The sequence below is a fragment of the Suncus etruscus genome, chromosome 12 (assembly GCF_024139225.1).
Source record: "Suncus etruscus isolate mSunEtr1 chromosome 12, mSunEtr1.pri.cur, whole genome shotgun sequence".
In the NCBI taxonomy this organism is placed as follows: Eukaryota; Metazoa; Chordata; class Mammalia; order Eulipotyphla; family Soricidae; genus Suncus; species Suncus etruscus.
In genome coordinates this window covers 70,042,055-70,051,965 of record NC_064859.1, presented here as the reverse complement: position 1 = coordinate 70,051,965, position 9,911 = coordinate 70,042,055, and the positions used below count along the sequence as shown (strand labels likewise).

Genomic DNA, 9,911 nt, shown 5'->3' with positions numbered 1-9,911 from the left:
ATGCCCCCATATATCTGATAGCACCACCTGGCTTTATTTCTTGTTTGCTTAGGCACACTAAAATGGGAAAATACTATACATACCAATAAGTTCTTATCTAATAGAGATGGGAACACACAAATCTTGTAGTACAATGAGACCTTACACCCTGAACATTGACATAAAGACCTGGCACAGGCCTCAGAAGAATGGGCATTCTCCATTCACCCCTGATCTAGAGAAGACATCTACTAAACATCCAAGGTTGTATATAACATCACCTGGAGGCATTCCTCTACCAGGGAAGACCCTACAGCTGCTCTGACATTGATCTACTCAAAAGAGACTTCCCTTAACACTGAGAAGACTTAACAAGAACAATGACCTGCTTACTGGACAGGGCTTCCTGCATTGCCCTTTCATGGTGAGGTGAAAGGAGAAGAAACTCCACATCATGAATTTAATGTAGGATATGCAGATTCCAGAATCTTTAATACAGAAACATGATACCAACAACAGAGACTGTGTGAAAAGTGTGTTGGCACTACGGACAATGTCGTGGATCAGACGATAACTTGCCTGAAGCCTAGAGTTGGTCTTATGCCAAGAAACTTCAGGGGTAGGATCTCTTTGTATTTAGGCCAAGGTTATTCCTTTCCATGCCTCTCATAATTTGGTGGGCCTACGCAAACAACAATTGCCACTCTAACACCGTTTTTACTGTGCTCCTTTGACTCTAATCCTTAAAATGCACCCACTTAAAATTTGAGGTTAACTTAAGCTAATATGCATGTACATGGAAATGTAAAAAATACTATGCCTCTAAAGTTTAAGGAGTTACGTAAGTTTTATGGCTTTAGATTGCCTTGTGTGCTGTTAAGAAATATTATAATGTGTTACAATCTGGGGACTTGAGGGACAAAGTAATTGTACATGGATTCTGTTTTATTTATCTTAACTTTCTTTGGCTGAAAGTTCAAAGTTAAGATATCAGCAAGGGGACTTCTTCTGAGAATTATGATATGGGTGATTGTCCTTCCACTGTAACTTTACCTTGTCCTCTTTCTTTGCATCTTTTGTTCTCATAATTCAAAATAAAAAAAATTTAAAAAAAAAGGAATTGCCAGAGACTGTCTTGGTAAAAATGAGCAGCTCTCAGCACACACAAATATGGACCCACCATTTTGGGCTGCCTGGGCTGGGTTCCAGGGAAGACCTGGAGGCCGGGGGGCAGGAGAGTGGACCGCTGAGGGTTTTCCAAGGCTCCCAGCATGCCCAAGCTAGGGAGAAAGCCTTCGACATTGTGGTCTCCCCAGACCCCATGCTGGCTAGAGCTAGCCTCCAGCTCAAGAAAAGATTCAGAGAACCGGAAGCCAGGATCTACCTGCTCTCCCACCCCTCTCTTCACTGGGGGAAGGGCGGGGAAAGCTTGGGATCCCCTCCAGGAGGTACCACCCGATGACATCCTGGGCTGCCACCCCAGGAAGGCCTGGAGGCCGGGGGGAAGGAGAGGGGACGGCTGAGGGCCTACCAAGGCTCCCAGCACGCCCAAGCTAGGGAGAAAGCCTTTGACATTGGGGTCTCCCAAGACCCCATGCCGGCTAGAGCTAGCCTCCAGCTCAAGAAAGGATTTGGTAGAGCTATATTCTTATTTTTCTACATGTTTGATTGACTAGAAAGTTCTCTTGGTTAGATGGCCAGAAAGTTCTCAAAAATTGAATACATTTTCTGGGTTTATGGACATGAACCTCTCTGGAATAGTTCATGTCTGTTACTGAACTTGTAAATTATTCATCTTATGATTTATACACTAATTATGGATTTGCTGTTTAAAGTATAAATATCCTTCATTGCCTAAGTAATTAGAATAAGTAATTACTTAAGCATTATAATTCTGATGTTAAATAATTATTACTAGAGCAAATGGAAGGAGATACAAAAATATGCTTGATATCATTTCAAAACTGTTGAACTAAATGACAATATTTTATGTTGTTTATATAAATATGTACATATGTTTGGAAGACTCAAATATTTGTTTCCTTTAATATAAGTCATCATAGTGTTAGTGAAATCAGTGTTGATTTCACTGACAATCAATTACTACAAAAGTAGTAATTTTATTATCCTTAAGTCTTTAAAATATATATAATATTCTAAATGTAAGTTTCTATTTTGAAATTATTTTAATTATTAATAAAAATTATTAGTGAAATATCATTGGATTAGTGAAAATTGAGTGTAAATTTCTAGTGATGTCAAGTTGAATAAAGTTTAGTGATCTGTTGCATTTTAAATGATTATGAGTATAATCAAAATGACTAGAATACATACTCTTGTATGAACTATTGACAGTTTCCATCTCACTTTATATTATATAATTTTATTTGTCTTAAAAATAGTTTATACCCTTTAGTAATGGGACCACTGCTTTTAAAATTATTTCATTTATGATTACCCATCACTGTGAATATGGGTTACTTTTGACTCAGTGCTTGTAGGTCACTTTAAACATTGTTCAGTGGAGCATTTGGTGTCAGAATTTTAGTTTTTAGGAGGAGAGAAGGCATACCTGCTGATGGCTGTGAATTTAGTAATTAACACTTGGTGAGGATCCAAAGAATACATTGCATACATGAGAACTGGTCTGTCTTGTGCAAGCCATACCTTCTGTATGGCTCTACCTATCATCAGACTCTTAATTTTCTTCATTATTAATTTTTTTACTATGAGTTATATTTCATTTAGTCTTTTTGTTTACAACTGAAACTCTGGATATGCAAAATTAACATGCTTTCCTGTGAAAGGACTTTCCTATAGTCACAGAAAAGGTTTCAACTTTATACTCCACATTTTTCAGCTGTGTATCCAAATGAACATTTATGAGCAGGCTACTGTCCAATTTCAGGCAGTTTCCCTTGCCCACAATTTCACTAGAAAAGAGCAAGCCCTCCAGGATTACATTGATGTATGGCTGTCAGGACAGTTTTGCTTATTCTTTTTAATGATTTTTTGTGTTGGCTTTGGCAAAATTCTCTGAGCATTAAAGACTACATGCTTTCCACTGAAATTTTTCTCCAGTTCAATATTAGCCAGACTTGGATTTTCTGCAAAGATTTTAGTTGAGGAACGGGCATGAAGATTATAATAGCATTTCGACCACCTCCAACTTCAATTTCCTTGGCTGCTATGATATTCAGTTCCCTCGGCTGCACCTTCAGTTTTGAATTCATCGCCAAAATAGGAAGAGTCTGGGAAATGCTCTACTGGAATGTTTCTGATTTCTCTCCATTGAGCTTCACGAATCTTCTCACTCTCACTGGACATGGCTCTCTCCTTAGTGAAAGCTGGACTAGGAAGAGCTCCCTAATTTTTACTTACATAGTTACAAAGGAAAATTTCAAAAGCTTTTACTCAGTATTTATTTATTTATTTATTTATTTATTTATTTATTTATTTATTTATTTATTTATTTATTTTGGTTCTTGAGTCACACCCGGCAGTGCTCAGGGGTTACTCCTGCTCCAGGCTCAGAAATCACTCCTGGCAGGCTTGGGGGACCATATGGGATGCCAGAATTCGAACCAATGACCTGCATGAAAAGCATATGCCTTACCTCCATGCTATCCGGCCCCTTATTCAGTATTTTCAACTAATGGATCTTAATAGCTTAAGGTCTTCCTAATTTATTTATCTAGTCACCAATATGTTATAAATATTTAATTATAGGCTAAATAAATGTTAGCACTTAGCAAGACTTAGTATTGGTATAAAAGGAATGAATATTAGTTCATAAGTAGAGGTTATGCTTAGCTTTGGTTTAAGGTTTCTCTTGTCTAAAATGCATACAGTTCCTAAAGATCTGACTGCATGTCTATATATTTTTGAGTTCTGACTATATTTTTTGAGTTCTTACTGAAAGTTTGATCATATAACTTTTAATTCACAATTTTTTGTCAGAGTCTCCAATACAATTGTGCATTTATTTGTATGCTGTTTAATTAAATATAATTTATATGATCTGTTAATACTATGACTTAGGTATTCCTTAATGTATGCCAATACACTGACAGAAAAATAAGCTGATGAATGTTATTCTTCCATATTATACAACTTAATCCTACCAAGAATCTCAAGCACCAAATAATAGTTGACTCTGAATGAAAGTATAAATCTTGGGGCCAGACTAGTGGGACAGTGGAAGGGCATTTGCCTTGCACACAGCTGACCTATGATGGACCCCCAAACCAGGAGAGATTTCTGAACACATAGCCAGGAGTAACCCTGAGCATCACTGGGTGTAGCCCCAAAACCAATATATATATAATATATACATATATGTATATATATACATATATATATATAAATCTTGACGGCAAATAAGCCATTCATAAAAAGTTTTGTATATTGTGTATACAGTTCAAGAATTTCAGTTAATATTTTCTTCTTATAAATACTAGGTCACCTGCAGGTCTCATAAGTGGAGACATAGTAGGTATTAACGAACACAGCTTATTAGTGAATTATGCCAATTTATTTATTCTAAAATAACATGGTTTGATTTCTTAAATTATTATTTATCTTTTACTTATTGATGGTTTGAGGAGATCACATTAGCAGTGCTCAGGGCAGGGCTTACTTCTGAGTTTCTGCTCAGAAATTACTATGAGTGGTGTTGAGGGACCAATGTGATGCTGGGGATTTATATTTTAATATTATGTATTTCAGTATTTTTTGAAAAATAAAAACATTATCCTGACAATAGTTATGGCAAATTGAAATTTTAACTAATGAAAATCTTATTAATTTTGCTGCATTTTCAAAAAATTTAAAACTAGAAATGTTTTGCCAAGATGAATGAATTATATAAAAATGTTAAATTCTGTTTTTCTTTAGAGATTGTAATACTGTATGACGTGCAATGTGCATTCAACTATTAATCATTATTAAATGCTTCATTAAAAATGACTACATTTTATGTGTTTATTCTCAGTATCTATGCAGTCATACAATTTTGCCTTCTTATCACATCACCAGCTGGGGAGAAAGTGTTATGTGAGTCAAAAACTTATTATTGAATGTCTACTGTGTATTCAATATAGATTTGTAAACAAGTAAACATCAATAAATGGTGATAAATGTGGCACACACACAAACACATTTATGAGGTAGTAAAGTAACACAGGTGGTGTGGTTTTTTTTATATTTTGGAAAAGAGTTGAGAAATTCTTCCTGAATAATGAAACTAAGTTTGGTTTTAAACAGTCTGAGCAAAATTATGAGTATGGGAAAACATTAACAGTAAAGTAAATCACATCTCAATCAATACAAATTAAAATAATAAAGAGAGTGAGTGGTCATAGGAAATGTGTTGAATGCATTCCAGATACTGGAAAAGATATGCATGTATATTTGTAGTTATATATTGCTTGTCTTTCATTATGTTAATAAACAATGGTAGATATTTTTAAAAATAAAATATTAGGGGCCTATCTTATCGCAAGTTCTGGGGAGATGACACTATGAACCCAATATTTTATTTATCCTAATCCATTTTATGTTTCTGAAATACTGTGTTTATTTTCTCTACAAATAACTGACTCTTACAAGAAATACAGAAAAACTTCCATGAACGCACACTCCTCTTTAAGCTGGATAACTTGATTTGATAATAAACTGTTCTGTTAGCAGTTTTCTTTTGTCCTTTATGTAATTGTAATGATACTTTGGTTTAGGGACACTGTCTAGCAAGCTTTCATTTAAAAATAAAATTTTAATTACTAGATTGATGGCGACCAATTTGGTTAGAAGATATAGTTTTAAGCAAAAATAAGGTGCTCAAAATCAGTAAGATATATGCCTATTTTCTCTTGTTAGAAAATGAAATCAGGGGGCCCGGAGAGATAGCATAGCGGTGTTTGCCTTGCAAGCAGCCAATCCAGGACCAAAGGTGGTTGGTTCGAATTCCGGTGTCCCATATGGTCCCTCGTGCCTGCCAGGAGCTATTTCTGAGCAGACAGCCAGGAGTAACCCCTGAGCACCGCCGGGTGTGGCCCAAAATCCAAAAAAAAAAAAAAAAAAAAAAAAAAAGAAAGAAATCAGGGACCAGAGAGATAGCATGGCAGTAAGACATTTGCCTTGCAGGTGCAAGGATGGTGGTTCGAATCCCGGCATCCCATATTGTCCCCCGAGCCTGCCAGGAGCGATTTCTGAGCCTAGAGCCAGGAATAATCCCTGAGCGCTGCCGGGTGTGACCCCCCCAAAAAAAAATACAAACAAAAAAAGAAAATAAAATCAAACAACTACAAAGTAATTTAAAACAAAAAAGTAATTAACGGAGATGATATGTAGAAAATGGAGCACTTCTATACTGTTAATAGAATTTAAATTGTTGCAGCCAGTAGGAAAAAGCAGTTTGCAATTACTTTAAAAATAAAAATTAGGAATTTAATTCAATATAGTTGTTACTTGTATTTGAAAATAATAGAAAGATAACATTAATTTTAAATCATGTGTGTATCTCTATATTTACTGTAACTTTATTTACAATAGTCATGAATTGTAACAACTTATATGTACATTAATAGATGAATAAATAAAAAATACGTCTTAACTGCCAATTTTATACTACTGGCTATAAAATCAGAAGTAAATCCACAGTTTGTAACAATGTGACTGAAATAAACTGTATGTTCTTTGTAAAAAAAAATTTAATTAAAGAATAAAATGTTTCTATTTTACTTATGGTATGTATTTTAAAAATACATATGAGTTGAATAAAACTAAAATAATTGGATTATGCAATTATACTTGTAGTTACTTAGAAGGAAAAAAGAGGGATGATAAATAGATTAGGTGGTCAATTTTTGGAACAAGGTAAAATTAGACATTAAGTGGTGAATTTCATGTAATATATGTGCTTGTTTTTAATGATCTGCACAAAGGTCTTCATGTGATATAATAAAATGCTTCTAAATTAAAAATATTCTTACAATTTTTAATAATAAAGTTCTCAATAGTGTTCAGTACAGGGGGCTTGTCGGCTAGCTTTCCCACTCAGTGACCTCTACATACCAGTTGTAAAACTGATATAGTTCCCTGCAACAGCACCAGGAACCAAACTCCTCTGGGAAATTTCTAACGCCACTCTGGCACCAACTTGTGCCAGTTCTAATATGACATCCCAACAACAAGGAAATGACAACTTGATCTAAGAGCAAGTTGTCCTATCACATCACCTAACTGTAAGAGGAAATCAGGAAGACCTTTGATCTGTGCAAAAACCAAAAGCGCTAACTACAGAAGACTGACTTTGACAACCATGACTGGGCAAAACTTATCCTGGGACCATAAGAAAAGGCCTACCCTAGACTGTAGCCGAGGACTTGTACAAATATCAAGATCTTTAATTACAGAGGCTTTATTTTGACAATGGAGACTGAGCAGAACTTTTGGAACCATAATGAAGACTATATCCTAGGCTTTGGCCTAGGATTTGAGCAAAAACCAAGACCACATATTACAGAAGACTGATTACAACAACAATGATGGAACAGAACTTCTAGAACCATAAAGAAAAACTGTATCCCAGACTTAGTCCTATGACCTGTACAAATACCAACATCTCTAGCTACAAAGGCCTTATTTTGTCATCTACAACTGAGTGGAAAGTTTCCTGGCACTATACAAAAGACCTTGGGGTATGGTAATGAGCATGTATAGAGCCAGTAGTTGTTCCCATGAAAGTATGCTTCAAGGGTGGAGAAACCCTGAATCTCTTTAAAGGATTACTTATTTCCCCAATACTTACTGTGCCTATGCAAAAAAAGGGGGTGGGAGCTAAAAACCTTGCCACACCCGCACTCCTTTTATTTTCACTTCTTTATTTTTCTTCACTTTTCCTCTTTTTTCTTTCTTTTCTTTCTTTTTCACTCTTGTGGTTATTATTTGGTGATTTTTTTTTTTTTTTTTTTTTTTTTGCTGCTGGGTGCTTTTTATTTTTTTGGTAGTTGCTATCTTTCTTATCGTTTTTTGTAAAAACTGTTGGGTTTTTTTTTGTTGTTGTTGCTATGTTTTTCTTCATTTTTTTTCTTTGTCTTCTTCCAGAAGAATCACACAACTTGAATAATCTTTTAATGCCTCATGAATTGAAGGGGAAAATAAAAATGAACATTACCAGGACCAAACAGCCATATGAACATTGAGTGGAATTAAAAAATGATCCGACTTAAACATCAAACCTAAAGTTAACAACAGAATCAATACCCTATCTACAACAAGCTATAAACAGAGGGGAACAGTTTCACTAGCACTCGGGGGACAAAAGGGAGATATGGACACATGCTGGGAAAAAAGGTGGAGGAAAGATAACCCTGGTGTTGGAATGGTTTTGATTCACTGTCACTATGAATACTACTGTGAAAGATTTGTTATTCACTCTTTGGTCACAATAAATATCATTATAAATAGAAAAAAAATCTCAAAAACTGAATACAACCAACTACTGAATCATGATATTCCAAAGTTTTAGTGTTGATTGGCACCTCTTGCATTAATAACTAAAAACAATTATCTAAGAATTACTACTATTTTATTTGTTCCAGATTATAAGCAGTCATTTTTATTTTAATTCTTATAATATCTGAAGTACGTGTCATTTTACTTATCTTAATGAGGACCATAAGGATCATGGAGATTGCTTAATTTTCAAAATGTAAAACAACTGTGATTAAAATCAGCTTATTTCAAAGATGACAGACAGGTTTTGCTCTCTGACCATACTCACACTGAGTGGATATTCTGTCTACACCAGTTTAAAACACAAATGAACATCTTTACTGGCTCAATTCATTGACCTTTCTTATTGTTACAGGTTGTTATTTAATGTCTGGTGTCACCTCACTACACTACATTGAAATTCAATTTTCCTGTTTAAAAAAGGATACTAATTATTCTTGCACTGGTCTTGCTTGTTGAAGTTTGACTTGTAGAAGTCAAAATAAAATTTCTTCTTTCTTCTGTGATATTTCTCTTATGTGAAGAGATGTGTTGCTTGTATTTGTTGTTGACATTCTCTCTTATATTGCTGTGGTGCCTATGATTATTGAGGGCATCATATAAGGTGTTGGCTAGATGAAGACAAATCTAGAGCAACTTGTGACAGGTGCTCATAAATTGAATAAATAGCTCATAGAAAGTGCTCAGTGCTTTAGAGTGTGATATATCAAAAAGATCATACCCAAAAGAATTTATTCCTATCTTCAATTCCCCTTAATATTGCCTTAGTTATAATAGATTTAAGGTACAGTACTAATGAATGTTGTTGGCCAGAAGCTGTTTTGGGGCATTATAGTTAACAGAAAGATTCTCCTGATTTATAAAATACACAAAGATAACAAGAGTTATATCTACTATTTAAGTAAAAAAAAAAAACTAAATGTAATTTTGCCATAAATTGTTGACTTTATTTTTTTTTTGCTTCTGCCAGTTTGTGGAAATATGGTTTTCAAAACCTTTTTAAAAATGTGGCTGAGGTCTATAATGCTTTTATTTCAGAACCAATTTTATTATGTGGTGCTTGTCTTTATTGCTGTAATGCTAACTGGATTCTTTATTTGATATCTCCTTTTGTACTGTTGTGATGTTTCACTTCCTTTTTTTCTTCCCTCCCTCAAACTGAGGTTGAGGACCTCTAGAAGGACTCCACCCATTTTCGACTTATTTGATTTTTTTTGGGGGGGGGCCACACCCGGCGGTGCACAGGGGTTACTCCTGGCTGTCTGCTCAGAAATAGCTCCTGGCAGGCAAGGGGGACCATATGGGACACCGGGATTCGAACCAACCACCTTTGGTCCTGGATCAGCTGCTTGCAAGGCAAACACCGCTGTGCTATCTCTCCGGGCCCCGAATTATTTGATTTTTACCCCATTTAA

The 9,911-nt window shown here is 35.1% G+C and overlaps 1 pseudogene; it reads right to left on the bottom strand.

Moving 5' to 3' along the window:
* Nucleotides 1–2,736: 2,736 nt before the first annotated feature.
* LOC126024255 (40S ribosomal protein S7-like) overlaps nt 2,737–9,911 on the bottom strand; it is an 83,084-nt pseudogene continuing 75,909 nt past the window's right edge.